The sequence below is a fragment of the Panulirus ornatus genome, chromosome 2 (assembly GCF_036320965.1).
Source record: "Panulirus ornatus isolate Po-2019 chromosome 2, ASM3632096v1, whole genome shotgun sequence".
NCBI classification, from domain to species: domain Eukaryota; kingdom Metazoa; phylum Arthropoda; class Malacostraca; order Decapoda; family Palinuridae; genus Panulirus; species Panulirus ornatus.
The window spans coordinates 22876443-22901442 of NC_092225.1; the positions used below are offsets into that span (position 1 = coordinate 22876443).

Consider the following 25000-nt stretch of genomic DNA (forward strand, 5'->3'; position numbering starts at 1 on the left):
TATATATATATATATATATATATGAGGATATATATATATATATATATATATATGAGGATATTCCCTCAGAGGCCCAGTCCTCTGTTCTTAACGCTACCTTGCTAACGCGGGAAATGGCGAATAGTTTGAAAGAAAGAAATATATATATTATAATAGATAGGTAGATAGACATAAAGACGCCCATAAAACAACATAATCTTTACTCTTGCCTGCATGGTATACGAGCCATAACCGGCTAACAAGGGGGTTTAGGGGCCGCACCCCTAAAACCCCCACCCTCGCTCACTTACACTACATAATGGTCGTTAAGTAGTGATGGCCCGGGTCACCACTCACTTAACACCGCCCACTTATATGATCACGTGACATTTTCCATGGGAGGCCTTATGATTTCGCCTGTCCCTTGGGGACTGTGGGGGTCTTATATCAGTTCTCTTTTGAAATCCTCTCTCACTTTTGGCTTCGTTATAATGCTTGACTGACGTGGGGTGGGTTGTTGGATATTTTTTTTATTCTTTATTATGCTTTCCGACAGGCCACCATTATCACCTCGAGTGTGTGGGCTTACTGCATGAAGTATTATACTGTGGTTCTTGTTGTTGCATGAAGTATTATACTGTGGTTCTTCTTGTTGCATGAAGTATTATACTGTGGTTCTTCTTGTTGCATGAAGTATTATACTGTGGTTCTTGATGCATGAAGTATTATACTGTGGTTCTTGTTGTTGCATGAAATATTATACTGTGGTTCTTGTTGTTGCATGAAGTATTATACTGTGGTTCTTGTTGCATGAAGTATTATACTGTGGTTCTTGTTGTTGCATGAAGTATTATACTGTGGTTCTTCTTGTTGCATAAAGTATTATACTGTGGTTCTTCTTGTTGCATGAAGTATTATACTGTGGTTCTTCTTGTTGCATGAAGTATTATACTGTGGTTCTTCTTGTTGCATGAAGTATTATACTGTGGTTCTTCTTGTTGCATGAAGTATTATACTGTGGTTCTTCTTGTTGCATGAAGTATTATACTGTGGTTCTTGTTGTTCCATGAAGTATTATATTGTGGTTCTTGATGCATGAAGTATTATACTGTGGTTCTTGTTGTTGCATGAAGTATTATACTGTGGTTCTTGTTGTTGCATGAAGTATTATACTGTGGTTCTTCTTGTTGCATGAAGTATTATACTGTGGTTCTTGATGCATGAAGTATTATACTGTGGTTCTTGTTGTTGCATGAAGTATTATACTGTGGTTCTTGTTGTTGCATGAAATATTATACTGTGGTTCTTGTTGTTGCATGAAGTATTATACTGTGGTTCTTGATGCATGAAGTATTATACTGTGGTTCTTGTTGCATGAAGTATTATATTGTGGTTCTTCTTGTTGCATGAAGTATTATACTGTGGTTCTTCTTGATGCATGAAGTATTATACTGTGGTTCTTGTTGCATGAAGTATTATATTGTGGTTCTTCTTGTTGCATGAAGTATTATACTGTGGTTCTTGTTGTTGCATGAAGTATTATACTGTGGTTCTTGTTGTTGCATGAAATATTATACTGTGGTTCTTGTTGTTGCATGAAGTATTATACTGTGGTTCTTCTTGTTGCATGAAGTATTATACTGTGGTTCTTGATGCATGAAGTATTATACTGTGGTTCTTCTGGTTGCATGAAGTATTATACTGTGGTTCTTCTTGTTGCATGAAATATTATACTGTGGTTCTTGTTGTTGCATGAAGTATTATACTGTGGCTCTTCTTGTTGCATGAAGTATTATACTGTGGTTCTTCTTGTTGGATGAAGTATTATACTGTGGTTCTTGTTGTTGCATGAAATATTATACTGTGGTTCTTCTTGTTGCATGAAGTATTATACTGTGGTTCTTGTTGTTGCATGAAATATTATACTGTGGTTCTTCTTGTTGCATGAAGTATTATACTGTGGTTCTTGTTGTTGCATGAAGTATTATACTGTGGTTCTTCTTGTTGCATGAAGTATTATACTGTGGTTCTTGTTGTTGCATGAAATATTATACTGTGGTTCTTCTTGTTGCATGAAGTATTATACTGTGGTTCTTGATGCATGAAGTATTATACTGTGGTTCTTGTTGTTGCATGAAATATTATACTGTGGTTCTTGTTGTTGCATGAAGTATTATACTGTGGTTCTTGTTGTTGCATGAAGTATTATACTGTGGTTCTTGATGCATGAAGTATTATACTGTGGTTCTTCTGGTTGCATGAAGTATTATACTGTGGTTCTTGATGCATGAAGTATTATACTGTGGTTCTTGATGCATGAAGTATTATACTGTGGTTCTTCTTGTTGCATGAAGTATTATACTGTGACTCTTCTTGTTGCATGAAGTATTATACTGTGGTTCTTCTGGTTGCATGAAGTATTATACTGTGGTTCTTGTTGGATGAAGTATTATACTGTGGTTCTTGTTGTTGCATGAAGTATTATACTGTGGTTCTTCTTGTTGCATGAAGTATTATACTGTGGTTCTTCTTGTTGCATGAAGTATTATACTGTGGTTCTTGTTGTTGCATGAAGTATTATACTGTGGTTCTTGATGCATGAAGTATTATACTGTGGTTCTTCTGGTTGCATGAAGTATTATACTGTGGTTCTTGATGCATGAAGTATTATACTGTGGTTCTTGATGCATGAAGTATTATACTGTGGTTCTTCTTGTTGCATGAAGTATTATACTGTGACTCTTCTTGTTGCATGAAGTATTATACTGTGGTTCTTCTGGTTGCATGAAGTATTATACTGTGGTTCTTGTTGGATGAAGTATTATACTGTGGTTCTTGTTGTTGCATGAAGTATTATACTGTGACTCTTCTTGTTGCATGAAGTATTATACTGTGGTTCTTCTGGTTGCATGAAGTATTATACTGTGGTTCTTGATGCATGAAGTATTATACTGTGGTTCTTGTTGTTGCATGAAGTATTATACTGTGGTTCTTCTTGTTGCATGAAGTATTATACTGTGGTTCTTGTTGTTGCATGAAATATTATACTGTGGTTCTTCTTGTTGCATGAAGTATTATACTGTGGTTCTTGATGCATGAAGTATTATACTGTGGTTCTTGTTGTTGCATGAAATATTATACTGTGGTTCTTGTTGTTGCATGAAGTATTATACTGTGGTTCTTGTTGTTGCATGAAATAATATACTGTGGTTCTTGTTGTTGCATGAAGTATTATACTGTGGTTCTTGTTGCATGAAGTATTATACTGTGGTTCTTGTTGTTGCATGAAATATTATACTGTGGTTCTTGTTGTTGCATGAAGTATTATACTGTGGTTCTTGTTGTTGCATGAAGTATTATACTGTGGTTCTTGATGCATGAAGTATTATACTGTGGTTCTTCTGGTTGCATGAAGTATTATACTGTGGTTCTTGATGCATGAAGTATTATACTGTGGTTCTTGATGCATGAAGTATTATACTGTGGTTCTTCTTGTTGCATGAAGTATTATACTGTGACTCTTCTTGTTGCATGAAGTATTATACTGTGGTTCTTCTTGTTGCATGAAGTATTATACTGTGGTTCTTGATGCATGAAGTATTATACTGTGGTTCTTCTTGTTGCATGAAGTATTATACTGTGGTTCTTCTTGTTGCATGAAGTATTATACTGTGGTTCTTCTTGTTGCATGAAGTATTATACTGTGGTTCTTCTTGTTGCATGAAGTATTATACTGTGGTTCTTCTTGTTGCATGAAGTATTATACTGTGGTTCTTCTTGTTGCATGAAGTATTATACTGTGGTTCTTCAGGTTTTTATGTGTATATTTTGTGAGTATTCCTTAGATCATAGGTTCCTGGCGCGTGTATATATATATATATATATATATATATATATATATATATATATATATATATATATATATATATATATATATATATATATATTCTTTGCACCTGAGGTCTTATAGTTGCTCAGAGGTATTATAACTCTGGCAGCTAGCTAAGGGCTTCCTTCACTCGACCCTGGTTATTAATGCTGGTCTGTGGGTTATTTGAGCACTAGGGCTTTCTCATCTGTTGTGAAGGAACAACACACGCGCTTGAATATGAAGATTTTTTTGATTGTGTTGAATGGCCAGAGGTAGGTAGGTAGGGAGGGAGGCCATTTGGCCTCGGGGTAATTAGAAGACTAATTGTTGGAGAGTATCATAATTGGCACTTGAGGACTTAATGTTTGGTGGTAATATACCTTGATGTTATAATATTCTGATCATACATTTATTTTCTCTCTATATTTCTCTTACTTCTTCCCCAAGCAAACCATTGTGGTTCATTTTTTTTCTTGCCTTTTTTTCTTTTTTTTTAGTTGATTTCAAATGGTATTGTTGATGATTTAGGATCGTAGTATTGTTGGTTATTTATGTTACATGTTGTGTGCTCGTAAACTATGAAACTTATGCAAATACGTTGAATGTGTATGATCTGTTCTTTGTTTATATGTATGTATTTATCTATCTATCTATCTATTTATCTATGTATGTATGTATGTATCTATCCATCTGTCTATCTATCTATCTATCTATCTGTATATATATATATATATATATATATATATATATATATATATATATATATATATATATATATATATACATATGTGTGTGTGTGCGTGTGTGTGTGTGTTGTGTGTGTATGTGTATTATTTCAGTATTCTGAAGAATGCATACATTTTTACATTTTCTGCTCTTGTGTAGTAATGTTCAGGTATGCATAGCGAATGAAGGCTACTGTTTTTATTCACAGTTGTGTAGTTTATGAATACATTATTTCGTACACCTGTTATAACAAGATGTTTGATACGAAATGAAATAGTTATCCTGGAAGTTTATAATAATTATTTCCTAGTTATTGACCATGTTAATAACGATAAAAATAAATTCATTGCCGCATTCGTATAACTACAAGCGCTGAATTTACATCTGTATCTCAAAGTTGTTTGACATTTTGAGTACGACGGTACGACCCGTGAGCACGACGGTACGACCCTTGAGCACAACGGTACAACCCATAGTTAAGAATAGCCTGGCATACGTATGACCTGACCCTAAAGGTCAGGTCATGAGATAGACTTATCTTACTCAAGCATCGTACCGTATGGTCAAGGGTCGTACCGTCGTGCTCAAGTATCGTACCCTCGCGGAGCTTAGTTGTCGTACCGTCGTGCTCAAGTATCGTACCTTCGCGCAACTTAGTTGTCGTACCGTCGTGCTGAATTGTCGTACCGTCGTGCTCAAGTATCGTACCATCGCGCAACTTGGTTGTCGTACCGTCGTGCTCAAGTATCGTACCATCGCGCAACTTGGTTGTCGTACCGTCGTGCTCAAGTATCGTACCCTCGCGCAACTTAGTTGTCGTACCTTCGTGCTGAATTGTCGTACCGTCGTGCTCAAGTATCGTACCGTCATGCTCAAGTATCGTACCCTCGCGCAGCTTAGTTGTCGTACCGTCGTGCTGAATTGTCGTACCGTCGTGCTCAAGTGTCGTACCCTCGCGCAACTCAGTTGCCGTACCGTCGTGCTCAAGTATCGCACCCTCGCGCATCTTAGTTATCGTACTGTCATGCTGAATTGTCGTACCGTCGTGCTCAAGTATCGTACCCTCGCGCAAATTAGTTATCGTACCGTCGTGCTGAATTGTCGTACCTTCGTTGAAATGGAACTTACCACACTCAGTGGTGCAGAGATGAGTGTCGTCAACCCCATTAGCATCGTCAGCTGCGTTGGCGCCCCGATCCAGCATGTGTCGGAAGAGCATTAATAATGTCAGCAGAGCATGTGTCAGCATGGTATGTGTGTGTGTGTGTGTGTGTGTGTGTGTTAGCATGGCATGCTGTACCGCAGTTCAAGTCTGCAGGATAAGTTTATATATGTATATATGACCTTTGATATTGACTTTGTTAGGAAGTCTTGTTTCACTCGTAGTTATAGGAAATTATATATATATATATATATATATATATATATATATATATATATATATATATATATATATATATATATATGTATATATATATATATATATATATATATATATATATATATATATATATATATATATATATATATATATATATATCGTCCTTGATCGCCGTTTCCTGAGTTATCGAGGTAACGCCAGGAGCACGCGAAGAAAGGCCGCATTCGCTCCCGTCCATTCTCTAGCTCTCGTGTGTAATGCACCGAAACCACAGCTTCCGCTTCCAGGCCCCCACAGACCTTCCCAGGGTTTACCCTGGACGCTTCACATGCCCTGGTTCAATCTATTGACACGGTATACCACATCGTTCCAATTGATTCTATTCCTTTGCACGCCTCTCACCCTCCTGCATGTTCAGGCCCCACCTCCAATTTGACCTCCTTATTCTCTTTGTTCCCTGCACTTCTGATTCTTATACAACCTATTTGTCGACCTTTCTTCACTCATTCCCTCCATGTCAAAACCATTGTAGCACACCCTCTTCTGCTTTCTTAGCCACACACTTTTAATCACCTCTCTCTCTCTCTCTCTCTCTCTCTCTCTCTCTCTCTCTCTCTCTCTCTCTCTCTCTCTCTCTCTCTCTCTCTCTCTCTCTCTCTCTCTCTATCTATCTATCTATCTATCTATCTATATATATATATATATATATATATATATATATATATATATATATATATATATATATATATATAAGTCCTTTTATCCATGGCATAACAACTGCATCCATTTGATGGTATATATTATTAGGTTTTTTTGAATGATGGAAATATTTTCACGCCGCTGTAACCACACACACACACACACACACACACACACACACACACACACACATACACACACACACACACACACACACACACACACACACACACACACTGGAGAGTTGAGCACGATGGAGCCTGAAATACGAGATGGTGAGTCACATGTGGAAGATGGTTAAAAGCCATAGCTTTTGTCCGAGTTAAAAGAGAGAGAGAGAGAGAGAGAGAGAGAGAGAGAGAGAGAGAGAGAGAGAGAGAGAGATAGCGGGGGGTGGGGGGAAGGCTCCATTGCAACTTTAAATTTACTTAACCTCGATGTGGACTTCCAGGTTTCCTGTTATCTTCCCTGCTTCTTGTGGTGTAGTTTCACGCAAGATTATATTCTTATCGGGGTCCTCCTTCCCCACTGTGCTATATATATTCATTGTGTCGTCCTGGGTTGAATTTCATCTTACGTATGTATGACTGACCAGCTTTGCAGACTATGTCTGTGGTAAGTTATTATTATTATTATTATTATTATTATTATTATTATTTTATTATCATTATTATTATTATTATCATTATTATTATTATTATTATTATTATTATTATTATTATTATTATATTATTATTATTAATTATTATATTATTATTAGTATTATTATTATTATTATTATTATTATTATTATTATTAGAATTATTCTTATTTTTATATTATTATTATTATTATTATTATTATTATTATTATTATTATTATTATTATTATTATTATTATAATTATCATTATTGGCACCCCCATACAAACCGATAATGTCACATTCTTTAAAAAGGAAATATTCATGACAAAGGCGTTTGAAAAAGAATATTAGATTGAAAGCAGACAAAGGCCTGGCTAAAAGTGATGTAGTGAATATGACATGAGGTCTAATTGCTGCATTTTGACAAGCTGATAATTACGCTGGATGATTTTTACATTATTAACACAATTCGATCAAAGTCAAACTTGAAGTGAGATATTTTTATTCTTTTTGAGACATCTTAAGCACGCACTCATGAACATATTTACACGGACAGTTCCTTCGCATGTGTGTGTGTGTGTCTGTGTGTGTAATTTTCGCTGTGTAGTGGACGGAAGAAGATGTTTGTATTAGTGGGGTAATATTGATTGAAGTCTATGTATTATTATACATTATAAACTCCTGTATGCCGTCAGTACTCGGGTGTATCAGCTGTTACTAAATTCGTCCACTGCACTGTCAAGGTAATTATGTACGTGTTTTCTAATACACTTCTTTTGTGTGTTGAAATGTCATTTGTTCTGTTCCCATTTTGTGTTTGGTACAAAGGCACCCTAATCAGTTATCGATCCTTGGTTGGTATTTTCACCCCCTTCACCCCACCACCCCATTATAATTAAGGTACAATGTGCCTCCCCCTTCCACCTATTACCTTATTGTGTTTCTTAGTCTCACCGTTTCTTTGTGGAGAGCGACCACTTGAGGATGAACCGTTACACCCTCCCCTTTTCTTTCTTCGATCGAACTGCTAAAAGCTGTGGAATTCTCTTTCTCCGTCTTTCCTTCTTCCCATACGCTCTCTCCCAATACGAATCAGGTTCAGTGAATAATACCATCAGAGCCTAGATGAATTTCTATTCTCTTTTTCTCTTCTTTTTTTTTCTGTCGTCTGTGATGGCCTTTGACTGGGGTATGTTTTGGCCTAGTATGTAGGTCACGGTAGAAAAAGAATACTCTTCTGGCTGATGGATTAGTGCAGTGTGTATGAATGGCATTACCTTCACACGTTGATGTCATGAAAGAAGAATGATAGTATTATGTTTTTATGAGTCGTTGGCATTTGCATAGTGGGGTGTGAATGTATATTAGGTGACTTGGTTAGGTTAAGATGTGTGAATGTATATTAGGTGACTAGGTTAGGTTAAGATGTGGAAATGTATATATGTGACTAGGTTAGGTTAAGATGTGGAAATGTATATTAGGTGACTAGGTTAGGTTAAGATGTATGAATGTATATTAGGTGACTAGGTTAGGTTAAGATGTGTGAATGTATGTTAGGTGACTAGGTTAGGTTAAGATGTGTGAATGTATATTAGGTGACTAGGTTAGGTTAAGATGTGGAAATGTTTATTAAGTGACTAGGTTAGGGTAAGATGTGTGAATGTATATTAGGTGACTAGGTTAGGTTAAGATGTGTAAATGTATATTAAGTGACTAGGTTAGGTTAAGATGTGTGAATATATATTAGGTGACTAGGTTAGGTTAAGATGTGGAAATTTATATTAGGTGACTAGTTTAGGTTCAGATGTGTGAATGTATATTAGGTGACTAGGTTAGGTTAAGATGTGTAAATGTATATTAGTTGACTAGATTAGGTTAAGATAGTTTTTAGTTATATTGAAGGATTGTGTAGAAATAAGAAAAAGTCACCTTTTTTCAATATTAGAAAGCAAATATATATATATATATATATATATATATATATATATATATATATATATATATATATATATATATATATATATACACACATACATTTGTTTTTTATAAATGATATACCAATTCTCGCTTATTCGCATATGTGAACGCGCACATACAAACCACTACTCCATATCACCAGTTCTCGGAGAGATTCTCAATAATTCACGGGGAACGAGTGCGGTAAAAACAATCCCCGAAGTAATTTATTGATTACCGTCTGTCGTGTCTCGCACACGTTACTTCCAGGCTAGGCTAGGCTAGGCTTTCCATCACCTTATTCGGTTTTTGATGATATCAGCTGATGATGTGATTTACCGCTAGGGTAAGTACATTTGTAAAGCGCACCACAGTTATATTTAAGCAGTTTTGTGTGTGTGTGTTTCACTCATTCACTATATATAACTGTTTACTTTTTATTTCTTTTCCAGATCTGAGCACGGGTTGAACTAACTACCTCAGGCACCGCTATAAGTGAGCAGATTCTCGTGTTCCTTATATACTTTGGTAGTCACGTAATAGTATCTGATTCCAAGTTATTCGTTACATATTTTTATTATTAAACGCGCTTTTGTTTCCGTGAAGACTGATGTGTCATTTGGTATAAATGATCGACATCCATTTATGTAAGATTTGATGAAGATTATTCTCTCGTACCCACAAAACCCATATATATATATATATATATATATATATATATATATATATATATATATATATATATATATATATATATATATTTATATTCCTATGAGTCCACGGGCAAAATGAAACACGAAAAGTTCCCAAGTGCACTTTCGTGTAATAATCACATCATCAGGGGAGACACAAGAGAGAAATATAACAGTCAGTTGATATACATTGAAGAGACGAAGCTAGGACGCCATTTGGTAAACATGTGATTGTCCAAAACATGATGTGATTATTACACGAAAGTGCACTTGGGAACTTTTCGTGTTTCATTTTCCCCGTGGACTCATAGGAATATCTTGATCACGCGCAAAATTGTGATCCTCTCCAATATATATATATATATATATATATATATATATATATATATATATATATATATATATATATATATATTTATTTATATGAACGTTCTAACACCTATTTGGAAGAAGGTGATAACCCATTTATAACAAGACATCGTAATCCCTTTGTTAACAAAGATTGTAGTGGTGATAAATGGTTGTAGCCCCAAATATAAAATGTGTATCCCCACAGAAAGAAATCTAAGAAGACCATACATCTTATGAGGACTCGAATCTCATCAGTCTATAAACTTTTTAGTAATCTCATAGCCGTATTATCTTGTAAACAAACAAGGCCATTTAATAGTTGTGTAAATTAAAGAAAAATAGAGATATCTGGAACAATTAGTAGTGCAGTCTTTACCCGTTTTCTGTTGGCCTCTTATCTATTGCTGGGAACTAAACTGGGGACGTTTTGAATTTTTTACGATTTTGGCCTCGACCTTTCTGGAGCGAAGGACTGTGCTTGGACTGTTTGACCTTTATAGAGATATAGAAATAGTGTATAGTTAGATATGCATAGAAATGTCATATATATATATATATATATATATATATATATATATATATATATATATATATATATATATATATATATATTTCCCTTGAAAATAATATATATATATATATATATATATATATATATATATATATATATATATATATATATATATCCCTGTCATTTTTTAAGGGTAATGGATAACCCCAGATAGATAGATAGATAGATAGATATGGTATATGATTCCGCTCGTGCTGAAATCCTATAGTTTCTATGTAAGGTTAAATGAGGAGAGGTGATTGTGGGAATTAATAAGAGTATATTGTTTTTTTCTTTGCGTAGATAAGATTATTATTGTTATTACTATTATTATTATTATTATTATTATTATTATTATTATTATTATTATTATTATTATCATTATTATTATTATTATTATTATTATTATTATTATTATTAGTTTGACAGCTACTACTGCTTGAGCTTCGGTCTAGGAGAGAGATAGATATATATATAGAACCCAGTGTTGCGAATATTCAAGCGACACATATCTTCTTTCATTTAGCCCCTGGAGCACGACGGAACGACCCTGGAGCACAGTGGTACGACTCCCTGGGTATCAAGTGAGTGGGGGAGGTCATCATATCCAAAGGTCGTACACATTGTCTTCAAGGACATACGTAAAGGAAACGAATAAGTTTTTTTTTTTCTTTTTCGTTCTCTTTTTCTTTAATTGTATTCGAGGTTGGTTACGTGTGTGTGTGTGTGTGTGTGTGTGTGTGTGTAAGTCGTTACGACCCTCGGTCCAGCTACATAAAGGTCTTTACTACAAAGAACTCCCTTGAAAATGAAACGTTATAAGCTTGTGCAATTAGAAGGAGGTCACACCAAGACGATTATTTTTTTCTCTTTAATTACATTATGTATCGTCTCTGTAGGTAGGAGTAAATTACCGTGTTGAACTTTGTCAATGGTCGTTATATACCCAACGCTGATGACCCGCTCGGTCGTTGGGCCGATATAACAACATGGTTCTGTTGTTTTGCCAATATCGGATGCACACACAGGGCCTGACTGTGCATAATTATTTTTTTTTGGCCTTGAAAACAAACTCGTTCGACGCTCAAGCTAGAAAATGCTTTCACTCGACACTTATCGATAATGTAACCATTTCCTTTTGTTTAGTGTTACGTGTATGATGATGTGCCTCACTGCACGTGTTTCCGGACTTCACAACAGTTGTATATTCAGTCGGTCGTGAGTGCGGAGGGGAAGCAAGGAGGTCATAGGTCATGGGGTGTGGTAGATCCGATCCTCATCAATGAGCGGGTAGCGATGGTGGCAGATGGTGGCAGTGGTTGTCAGGAGCAGTGGGAATGGTGGCAGTGTCTGGTAGGTGGGAATGATGGCAGTGTCTGGTAGGTGGGAATGGTGGCAGTGTCTGGTAGCTGGGAATGGTGGCAGTGTCTGGTAGGTGGGAATGGTGGCAGTGTCTGGTAGGTGGGAATGGTGGCAGTGTTTGGTAGGTGGGAATGGTGGCAGTGTTTGGTAGGTGGGAATGGTGGCAGTGTCAGGAGCAGTGGGAATGGTGGCAGTGGTTGTCAGGAGCAGTGGGAATTGTGGCAGTGTCTGGTAGGTGGGAATGGTGGCAGTGTCTGGTAGGTGGGAATGGTGGCAGTGTCAGGAACAGTGGGAATGGTGGCAGTGTCAGGAGCAGTGGGAATGGTGGCAGTGTCAGGAACAGTGGGGATGGTGGCAGTGTCAGGAGCAGTGGGAATGGTGGCAGTGTCAGGAGCAGTGGGAATGGTGGCAGTGTCAGGAGCAGTGGGAATGGTGGCAGTGTCAGGAGCAGTGGGAATGGTGGCAGTGTCAGGAGCAGTGGGAATGGTGGCAGTGTCAGGAGCAGTGGGAATGGTGGCAGTGTCAGGAGCAGTGGGAATGGTGGCAGTGTCAGGAGCAGTGGGAATGGTGGCAGTGTCAGGAGCAGTGGGAATGGTGGCAGTGTCAGGAGCAGTGGGAATGGTGGCAGTGTCAGGTGCAGTGGGAATGGTGGCAGTGTCAGGAGCAGTGGGAATGGTGGCAGTGTCAGGAGCAGTGGGAATGGTGGCAGTGTCTGGTAGGTGGGGATGGTGGCAGTGTCAGGAGCAGTGGGAATGGTGGCAGTGTCTGGTAGGTGGGAATGGTGGCAGTGTCAGGAGCAGTGGGAATGGTGGCAGTGTCAGGAGCAGTGGGAATGGTGGCAGTGTCTGGTAGGTGGGGATGGTGGCAGTGTCAGGAGCAGTGGGAATGGTGGCAGTGTCAGGAGCAGTGGGAATGGTGGCAGTGTCTGGTAGGTGGGGATGGTGGCAGTGTCGGGAGCAGTGGGAATGGTGGCAGTGTCAGGAGCAGTGGGAATTGTGGCAGTGTCTGGTAGGTGGGAATGGTGGCAGTGTCGGGAGCAGTGGGAATGGTGGCAGTGTCAGGTGCAGTGGGAATGGTGGCAGTGTCTGGTAGGGGGGGGAAAGGAAGAGGAGGGGGAGGTGTAGCTGGGGCGTGGCTATGGATACACTAATGATATTGATGACCTCCCCTTGCCCCACGACCTTTGCCAAGGTCACGCTCACTTAGTCTGGACTTCCAGCACGAGTTCGCTTTCCAAGGCTTTTTTTTTTTTTTTTTTGCAAAGTCCAGCCACCTGGAGTCTGTCCACTCCTGGCTATGCCTTCTTCCCTTCTCTCTCTCTCTCTCTCTCTCTCTCTCTCTCTCTCTCTCTCTCTCTCTCTCTCTCTCTCTCTCTCTGATGGTGGGTGATGGTGGGTGGGTTCCAGTTGAAGCGTCCTGGAAGATATTCCAGAGACTGTCTTCGGCTGGTACGTCACTTGGGTCTCTTCCATGTGTTCCAGTTGGGGGGTCCTCCTGGATGGTGTTGTTCTTTGGTGGTGGTGGGGGCGTCTTTGAGGAAAGCTCCAGTTATGGTGTCCCGGATACACTTCCAGTATGTCAGTATTATATGCGACTGCATCCATGGAGATTCTTCCAGTTATCTTTTAGAAAGACTTTGAAAAGGTTTTTCTTTCCAGCAACTTTTGAGCCCAGATTCTTCCAGTTATCTTTTAGAAAGACTTTAAGAAGGTTTTCCAGCAACTTTTAAACCCAGATTCTTCCAGTTATCTTTTAGAAAGACTTTAAGAAGGTTTTCCAGCACCTTTTAAGCCCAGATTCTTCCAGTTATCTTTTAGAAAGACTTTAAGAAGTTTTTCCCAGCACCTTTTGAGCCCAGACTCTTCCAGTTATCTATTAGAAAGACTTTAAGAAGGTTTTTTTTTTTCCAGCCCCTTTTGAGCCCAGATTCTTCCAGTTATCTTTTAGAAAGACTTTAAGAAGTTTTTCCAGCAACTTTTAAGCCCACATTCTTCCAGTTATCTTTTAGAAAGACTTTAAAAAGTTTTTTTTCCAGTACCTTTTGAGCCCAGATTCTTCCAGTTATCTTTTAGAAAGACTTTAAGAAGTTTTTTTCCAGCACCTTTTGAACCCATGGAAATTTTTCCAGTACTCTTTGGACCCATAGAATTATTTTTTCCCAGTACTTTTTTGGACCAAGTGGAAAACTTTTCTGTCTCCTGTCGACCTGTAATATAATGTATCCAGTACCCTTTGAACTGTAAAAGATTTTCCGGCACTTCTAATGTATCCAGTACCCTTTGAACTGTAAAATAGTTTCCGGCACTTGTAATGTATCCAGTACGCTTTGAACTGTAAGATATTTTCCGGCACTTCTAATGTATCCAGTACCCTTTGAACTGGAAAATATTTTCCGGCACTTCTAATGTATCCAGTGCCCTTTGAACTGTAAAATATATTCCGGCACTTCTAATGTATCCAGTACCCTTTGAACTGTAAAATAGTTTCCGGCACTTGTAATGTATCCAGTACGCTTTGAACTGTAAGATATTTTCCGGCACTTCTAATGTATCCAGTACCCTTTGAACTGGAAAATATTTTCCGGCACTTCTAATGTATCCAGTGCCCTTTGAACTGTAAAATATATTCCGGGACTTCTGATGTATCCAGTACCCTTTGAACTGTAAAATAGTTTCCGGCACTTGTATCCAGTACGCTTTGAACTGTAGGATATTTTCCGGCACTTCTAATGTATCCAGTGCCCTTTGAACTGTAAAATATTTTCCGGGACTTCTTGAACCCATGAGATTTATTCCAGCACTCTTTGCACCCATAGATTTTTATTCTTTACGATGGGACTGAGTCTTTCAATGTTTCTAAGTGGTTCCTGGAAAATGTCATTCCAATTAATCCACTGTGTGTGTTCTGTACACTGGCTCCCTCGGGCTAATATATATATATATATATATATATATATATATATATATATATATATATATATATATATATATATATATATATATATATTCGAAAAACCGCGTTCCAAAAATGTGTTTGTTTTTTGGAATGGAGGGTCCATTGCGATGCCCTCAAAAGTTGAGTTCGAAAAAGAAATTATACTAGTTTATCTTTGAGACAGAAAATCAGATAAATCCCTAAGTTAGCAAAGGTCACAAAGACCAGAGGGGTCATTAAGTTATCTTGCTATCACTAGTTCAGCGAAGGTTATCACAAAGTCATGTGGGATTATCATACTTTCTTGTGTCACCGGGTCACATAAAGTGACCAGAGGTCAGAGATAAGAAAGCATGAGTTAGATGGAATCACCAGGTCAACTTTGAATCATTTAGTTAACTTAGGGTCACCGAGTATTTTCGGGGTCACGAGGTCAACTTGGGGTCACCGGGTATTCCCGGGAGGTCACCAGGTCAGCTTGGGGTCACCGAGTATTCCCGGGGGGTCACCAGGTCAGCTTGGGGTCACTGAGTATTCCCGGGAGGTCACCGGGTCAGCTTGGGGTCACCGAGTATTCCCGGGAAGTCACCAGGTCAGCTTGGGGTCACCGAGTATTCCCGGGAGGTCACCAGGTCAGCTTGGGGTCACCGAGTATTCCCGGGGGGTCACCAGGTCAACTTGGGGTCACCGGGCATTCCCGGGAGGTCACCAGGTCAGCTTGGGGTCACTGAGTATTCCCGGGGGGTCACCAGGTCAGCTTGAGGTCACCGAGTATTTTCTGGGTCACGAGGTCAACTTGGGGGGGGGGGGTGGTCACCAGGTCATCTGGTGGTCACCAGGTCAGAAGGGTTGGGGCGCGGCAGCTCAGGTCGCGTCCCGTATTGATCTTATAATTACTCCTATTATTCTAATCTTCCTTCATCATCATACCCTTTATCCCCATTACCTCCCTATTTTGCCCCTCGTTCTCTTTATGTCCTTGTGTGCCTATTTTCCCCCTCATGTGCCCATCATTTCCCTATTATACCCATTATGTCCTATTGTGGCCAATGATTGTCTCCCCAAATTTGCCAATTATTCCCATTATCTCCTCTTTTTATGCCATTTAATCCCATTATCTCCTCTTTTTATGCCATTTAATCCCATTATCTCCTCTTTTTATGCCATTTAATCCCATTATCTCCTCTTTTTATGCCATTTAATCCCATTATATCTCCCCTATTATGCCAATTCCCATTACCTCCCTTATTACGTCAGATATCTCCATTATCCCTTTTATTCACGTAATTTCCATTATATCTCGTATTATGCGCAATACAGAAATATTCATAGCCGGAAAATCGTACGAGTTAATGATGCTTATAATTATGAAAACGAAACGTAAAATTAACATTATGTACACACACAGTTGTCCAGAGAGAATATATGGTGAGAATTTTTTTTACAGTTGTCCAGAGAGAATATATAGTGAGAATTTTTTTTATAGTTGTCCAGAGAGAATATATAGTGAGAATTTTATTATTATTTTCATGCCAGTTGGTGTTGGGTGGAGGAGTGAGTTCGATAAGGCTGTTTGAAAATGTAATAATATTTGGGGATTCGAAGCTGCTACCCAAGGGATGTGTCTAAATGTGGTGCCTGCCAGACATCTCTTCAGTCTTTCGTCTTTAAGACGAAGATAACCGTGTCTTTCAATATCATCTGTGAGATGTTTTATAGCCAACTCGTCCACCCTCATCCCGTAAGAATACAATAACTTTAGGTAATGTATTGAAAAATTAACAAATAGTAGGTTATGATAACGTAAGCCCTCATTGAAGATGGATCACATACAGTGTATTCGAGTGTAGCTGATCGAAATGGGGTCAGTGGAATATACTATGCTTAAGGTTTAACTTCCTCCCTATTGCGCTATGTCGCTGAATTAAACACAAGTAAAGGTTACAGGAGCATTGACCGGGTGGAGTTGGTTGCATTTCAAGAAAGGCACACGAGAGTGGACTGAGAGAAGACTGGGCTCCGGTACAACATGGTGGTTTATTAAGGACGCTGCTGATGGCTTTTGGGCGAATTCAATCAACCAATCAAGTGACGGCAATTTTCCGTCATTTGAGCCAATCAAGTGGCCGTATTCTTTGGGCGATGCCTGTTAATTGAGCCAATCAAGTGGCCGTATTCATTGGGCGATGCCTGTTGTAAAATACCATACTGTTATTGCCGTTTTCTTAGCAGACAGACAAGGAGGAGGATCAAAATTATTCACAAAATCATTCACTTAAACTGAAATGAATTTTCAGTAAAAGTCATCCTCTTAAGAGCGATTTTTTTTTTTTTCTTGTTGGAGACATTGTATTTCTGTGCTTGTCTTTTGTTACAAAAAATGGTCATTGCAACCGTAGAGAGAGAGAGAGAGAGAGAGAGAGAGAGAGAGAGAGAGAGAGAGAGAGAGAGAGAGAGAGAGAGAGAGAGAGTGTGTGTGATTGTGCTTGTGAAAGCGATGTAAAGGATCAGTCTTGCAAGGATGACAAGTAATGGATTAGGAGACAACGCCAATGCAAGCCTTATTATCTAAGCCATTGGTTTAAGTAATGCTAGGTTAAGTATGGCTAGGTTAGGTTGATCTAGATTCGGTAAGGCTATGTGCGTAGGGCAAGGTTAGGTTGATATAGATTCTGTTAGGCTCTGTGTAGTAGGGCTAGGTTAGGTTGATATAGATTCTGTTAGGCTCTGTGTAGAAGGGCTGGGTTAGGTTGATATAGATTCTGTTAGGTTCTGTGCAGTAGGGCTAGGTTAGGTTGATATAGCCTCTGTTAGGCTATGTGTAGTAGGGCTAGGTTAGATTGGTATAGATTCTGTTAGGCTCTGTTTATTAGGGCTAGGTTAGGTTGATATAGATTCAGTTAGGCTCTGTGTAGTAGGGCTAGGTTAGGTTGATATAACGTCTGTTAGGATATGTATAGTAGGGCTAGGTTAGGTTGATATAACGTCTGTTAGGCTATGTATAGTAGGGCTAGGTTAGGTTGATATAGCCTCTGTTAGGCTATGTGTAGTAGGGCTAGGTTAGGTTGATGTAGATTCTGTTAGGCTATGTGTAGTAGGGCTAGGTTAGGTTGATATAGATTCTGTTAGGCTATGTGTAGTAGGGCTGGGTTAGGTTGATATAGATTCAGTTAGGCTCTGTGTAGTAGGGCTAGGTTGGGTTGATATAGATTCTGTTAGGCTCTGTGTAGTAGGGCTAGATTAGGTTGATATAGATTCTGTTAGGCTCTGTGTAGTCGGGCTAGGTTATGTGGAACTAAATTCGGTAAGAATAAGTTAGGTCAGGCTAGTTTCTCGATGAATCTCATGTTAACACTAGAATTTAAAGTTAGACAGATATAGATGGTGGTGCTGGGCAAGCTTGTATTATCGCCTCAATATAAATGACAGTTTGTGTAGTTTATATACTCATTAAACTAAACGGCTTAGGCAGTTTTATCTCGCTGGAAAGATATTAATGTCTTCCACATTCATTAGGCATTTAAAAACTCTTTATATGTATCTAACGTAATAACTGCAATCATTATTGTTGTCAGTTATTTATTTGTATAATAACTGTGAGACATTGAACATATTTATACCTGGTAATTACATGTTTACACAACAGTTGTGCGATGCTGAACACCGTCATACTATTTATTGATATAAAGTTGGTGTGATACTGAACACTATTTCAAATTTGAAAATAGATAATTAATGTGATATGGAACACTTACAAACTTGAGAATAGATTATTTATACAATATTGCTTTGATATCGAGCGCAATTATCATCTTAAAATCTAATCATTTTTATAATGATATTGGTGTGATACTGAACACCATAATGAACTTAGAAATAAATCATTGACATAATTTTGATGTCAGGGCTTGACAACACACACACACACTCATGGGACCACATCTATCACAGTCATGCTTGTTGGATTTCTTTATATTGTCTTGCCTGCCTGCATGCATGGTCTAATCAACTCGGCTTAGTCCATTCATCCACCAGCCTGTCATTATTATATGTTCGGTCGCCTGACATTATTTATACCAGTGGGTCACGGAGCACATGCAACAAGTCTGTCGCGAAGTATCAACACACACACACACACACACACACACCCACACACACACAGCCTTCCCTGATGGTGAGAAATGAACCACCCCCAGTTCTTCTCTTGTCCACAGATGGTGGTTAGATGGTGACAGTGAGGGATGATTAGTGAGGATTGAGAAGTTGATTGGCTGTAACAGTTGGAATTGATCAGTGGATGGGAATGGCAACAGTTGGAAGTGATCAGTGGATGGGAATGGCAACAGTTGGAATTGATCAGTGGATGGGAATGGCAACAGCTGGAATTGATCAGTGGATGGGAATGGCTACAGTTGGAATTGATCAGTGGATGGGAATGGCTACAGTTGGAATTGATCAGTGGATGGGAATGGCTACAGTTGGAATTGATCAGTGGATGGGAATGGCAACACTTGGAATTGATCAGTGGATGGGAATGGCAACAGTTGGAATTGATCAGTGGATGGGAATGCCAACAGTTGGAATTGATCAGTGGATGGAAATGGCAACAGCTGGAATTGATCAGTGGATGGGAATGGCAACACTTGGAATTGATCAGTGGATGGGAATGCCAACAGCTGGAATTGATCAGTGGATGGGAACATTGAGACTAGGCCATTGAATGGCAACAGTGGGAATAATCGCTCATTTAAAAGCAACAATATGAATGATGGTTCACCACATAGCCAAATAAACTCACTAGATGGCATCAGTACCAATTGATCACCGGATGACAACAACAGTAGGGATTGATCGTTAGATGGCAACAAGAGGGATTGATCACTCGGTGATTACAACAGGACTTGATCACTAGATGGCAGCAGTTGGTGGTATTGACCGCTGGAGGGCAGGCAACAGTTGATGATGTAACATCGTAATTTTCGTTCATTTACACCGGTATCAAGGAGACGACAAGTTGTCGTTTTTCAACCACCCAAAACATATTCATGTTTCTGTACTTACACACACACACACACATACACTCTCTCTCTCTCTCTCTCTCTCTCTCTCTCTCTCTCTCTCTCTCTCTCTCTCTCTCTCTCTCTCTCTCTCTCTCTCTCTCTCTCACACACTCTTTAGCCTAATTTAACAGCCAAATACCCTCGTAGGTAGTTTCGTGACCTATAAGCCACCCGTAAGGATTAGGTAGGGCGTCTCCCAATCATGCCCCCAGCCGGTCTTGGACTGCTGCTCCTGGACGTGCCTTAGAAATAAGGGGGAGAAGGATCACTGTGTCTGTGAGTCAGTATCAGTGGCAGGGGAACCAGGATGTATCCTAGTATGGGGGGGGGGGGGTGTTTGAGGACTCTCTGGACCAGGGAGGAACTATAGGATGTAGAGAACCACGAAGGAGGAAGACCTCCGCCTTCAGGTTGTGGTTGGAGTGGCACTTGGTAATGAGGGAAAGGTGCTGAAGGTGTGGGGGTGAGAGGGAATGAGCAGAAATAGGTCAGTCAGTATTATTATTGCTGTGTGTGTGTGTGTGTGTGTGTGTGTGTGTGTTGATGAGGGGCATTTGATTGCACTTGAGTGGACTGAACACCTGGAGTTAAACCGTGTGTTAGGGGAAGCTTGAGCCTAGGTAGATTTGAATACTAAACGGTAAACTTGTTTGGTTGGTAATTTGAGATTTGATCCTGTTACCTGCCCGGGGTCATTGAAGCTGTCAACGTCACCTTATAGCCATCTGTCGAAAAATATAAAACACCTTTTTCAGGTGTTCATAGATAATTCTTAAGTCCACATACACCCGCGTTGTGCTTATGGCCCAGGGTATGTATCCTGTATTGAGAATACACATCTTGTATTCAAGTGGGCTAAGATATGCGTGCACTAAACAGGTGTCTTCACCATTGTCCACCTCTAATCTGATATATATATATATATATATATATATATATATATATATATATATATATATATATATATATATATATATATATATATATACCTCCCGCTGTATGTGTCAGTCAGTACTCGATACTTCCATTTCATTTTTCTTCGTAATTTACGCCTTGCGTCTGAGTTAAGCTGAGCTTGCGTCATAGTTCAGGCTTGCGTAATATTTAAGGTTTGCGTCATAGATAAGGCTTGCGTTGTGGTTGAGCCGCTATTCATTTACCTAAAAGAATGCCTCAGTCATCTGTTTTATGACGCTGCGTATATAAGAAAAAAAATTATATATATATATATATATATATATATATATATATATATATATATATATATATATATATATATATATATATATATATATATATATATCACAAGAAAAGATATGAATATTTTTTTTTAGGGACTTTAAGAGGGAGATGGAAATTCTGAACAGTTCTTTTAAGGATATTAAGTACAAAAAAAAAATATGAATATGTGAACAGTTTCTTTAAGAACATTCAAAGATGAGCTTTTGTGCAATTTCTCCAGCAGCATTGAATGGGAGATGAAATTAAGACAAAAAAAAAAAAAATTTAACATGAATAGTTCAATTTTCGTCGTGTTTAGAAGCGAACATTCAACTGTCAACATGTCTCGAGCTATGGATGGCACAGTTGAATGGATCACACAGAGAGTCTTGAAATATGAATAATTTTAAAGATAATTCCATAAATAATTCTAAAAATAATTCGAAGTCTCCTACAAGACAGTAATGTCTCAAACTTCGATCGATTCTGGCTGACTTCCCTTCAAGGCCAGTGTAGGATGTACGTCTTGTCAATATTAAGGGTTCTCGAGTTTTTAGTTGTGAGAAATGTAATTGTTGTGGATGTGTTGTTGTTGAGGGAATGTTGAACGTGCACCAGGAATGTTTAGGGGGGGGGGGGGTGGCTACGTGTGTTTGGGGGGGTACTAAGGCACTTGGGGAATGTAGGAGGCTGGTTATACCTCGCTTCTTAATGCAAGGATCAGTGTTGCCCGGAAACACGGTCAGTGCCCCGCCCCCAATTTGGCCCCGCCACTGCCCCGCCCCACCTTGACCTCGCCCCAGCCCCGCCCCACCTTGACCTCGCCCCAGCCCCGCCCCTCCTTGACCCCACCCTGCTTAAACCTTGACCTCTATACCTCCTGAATGATAATATGTTTGCTACATAGTCGATAAGTTGTTAAAGACTTCATGATTTAAGAAATGTTAGAAATATCTAATAATAGTTGAATAGACTAGGGTTGATAGACGCATCTGTTTGTAAAAAAAAAATGGCTTAAAACTTTTGTTTATTTCAGTTGCATGATTTGCATACCGTGGGCAAACCAATTCTTGTAATCTCATCTAATTTATTAAGTTGGGACCAACGTCTGTCAATTACCGGAACTGCTCTTTGACCTCATTCTCTTACCTCTTAATCTAGGGTGTGTAAATTGGGCACACAGCCTCGATAAATTACGTCGAATTGGATTTAATTATTTCGAGTATGTAATTAGAAATGTTCGACCGTAATTACCGCGAATACTAATTACGTATCTCATTTGCATGTTACCGATGAGGACATAATGTTTCTTTATTTTTTGATATTGCATAATGATTTACAATGGTGTTTTTACTTTAGAGTTGGTATATCTTGTTCACAATTGTAGATTGCAAATGACCCAGGTGGATCCTTGGGGTTAATGACCCTGGCCTTTGACCTGACCTGTTCGAATCAGGTTAAAGATCGAGGGTGAGGGTTATTGATAGCAATTGACTCACTAAAAGAAGAATAGCAGGAAATATATTATAATGTCCTAAAGCAGAAATATTCAATAGTATTCGTGGGTTTTTTTTTTTCCATTTTAGCAACATTTTCTTTTCATTTTAATGTGAAAGGGAAGCAAGCTTTACCTCACCAGGGAGTTTGGTACGTTATCTAACAACATTTTGAATGGATGTGAATGTGTCAGTAATTAAAAGTTATCCGTGAAATTCTTGACCCTAATTGGCGAGGCTACGTATTAGATTTTTCATGATCTATAAAGTTATATACAGTAATGCACTGTGAAGGTTAATATATATCAACTAAAACTTCCATCTAGTTGAAAAAGAAAAACACTTGTTGGATTCACTGTCACAAAAAAAAAAGGCTAAGCATTATTTTAAACTACAATTGATATTATATTACCCCTTTCAGTTTGTATAGCACAGTATTAAAATTTTATTTACAATTGATCTTTGTGCGTCTCTTTGTTAGACGTATTAAGAGGGAATATATATACATATATATATATGTTTACCAAATGGCGTCCTAGCTTCGTCACTTCGATGTATATCAACTGACTGTTATATGTCTCTCTTGTGTCTCCCCTGATGATGTGATTATTACACGAAAGTGCACTTGGGAACTTTTCGTGTTTCATTTTCCCCGTGGACTCATAGGAATATATATATATATATATATATATATATATATATATATATATATATATATATATATATATTACTGGACTCCTCCTACTCGAAGTTGCTCCGCTATTGAGAAGTCACTTCACTAGGCTTTATATATAAACCGTCAGTCAGATACGCAACTGGGTCACAGTAATGGCTAGTAAATCATAATTCACGGACCGCCCGACGCATTTACACCGCCGTTCATTGAGGACCACATTTTAAGTAATAATATATGATTATTCCTTTATGTACTATTAACGTAAAATGTGTATTTTACCAAATAAACTCAGTCATTCGCCCACACGTGAAGCAGCGCGCGCTATGCAAGCCAACATTTCGCTAAAATCCTTATATTTTTATTTCTCATTTTGCGTCTCAACTCAGAACAAATAATATAACAAATACTTACCATTTCACCAATCACGGAGGAAAACAAGGGAAACGAAAATCCTCAAAGATTTGTAAAAGACTGTATCTGTCGGATTCCGATTTGCAGACAAGAAATATTATTGGAACTGAACCAAGTCTTAAAAAGGATCGTCGGTGTCAGCTGCTGCTCACTCGCGCCGGATTTGTCACAGTTTTTAAAAAGTTTTTGATACCCTTATGAGTTTGTCTGTTTCTCAGTAACTGAAAGAATGTATTCGACAGAAATATCTGATGATTCGAATATGTTTTTGATACCCTAGTGAGTTTGTCTGTTTCTCAGTAACTGAAAGAAGGTATTCGACAGAAATATCTGATGATTCGAATATGTCTTTGGTACCCTAATGGGTTTGTTTGTTTCTCACTAACTGAAAGAAGGTATTCGACAGAAATATTCAATGATTCGAATATGTTTTTGATACCCTTATGAGTTTGTCTGTTTCTCAATAACTGATAGAATGTATTCGACAGAAATATCCGATGATTCGAATATGTTTTTGATACCCTTATGAGTTTGTCTGTTTCTCAATAAATGAAAGAATGTATTCGACAGAAATATCTGATGATTCGAATATGTCTTTGGTACCCTAATGGGTTTGTCTGTCAGTAACTGAAAGAATGTATTCGACGGAAATATTTGATATTTCGAATATCACGGTGGCGCGATGTAAGTAAATGGAGAGGAGTGTAATTTGTTCAGAAAACTTCTCGTTCCAAAGTGGTCCATCATTTCCCTGCTACTGGATGCAGCGCAGATTTGAGGCTGCCGGAGTTACCTGAAAGGGGTCGTACGTTATACTCATATATTTTGCTCGTATTATCATCCTAGGACCAGTTTCTATGAAAGAGTCCTGGTTTTACATTAGACCTCTTTTAAAATGTTCCTGCAACCTAAGGCTGCGCTTCTTCCAGTGGCAGGGAAATGTAGACTCGTTTGCAGTGAGAGGTTCTGTTGATGAGGCTTGTCCTTCCAATGATACAGCCTCGCTGTATCAT

The 25000-nt window shown here is 38.5% G+C and overlaps 1 protein-coding gene across 1 annotated transcript in view; it reads left to right on the forward strand.

The window, feature by feature from the left end:
* The window catches only part of LOC139754184 (uncharacterized), a 128838-nt gene that overhangs the window by 70154 nt on the left and 33684 nt on the right, over positions 1 to 25000 (forward strand). The window contains exon 2 of the mRNA XM_071671395.1: positions 9687 to 9729. The gene's annotated coding sequence lies outside the window, so the exon portion shown is untranslated. The remainder of the gene's footprint in view (positions 1 to 9686; positions 9730 to 25000) is intronic.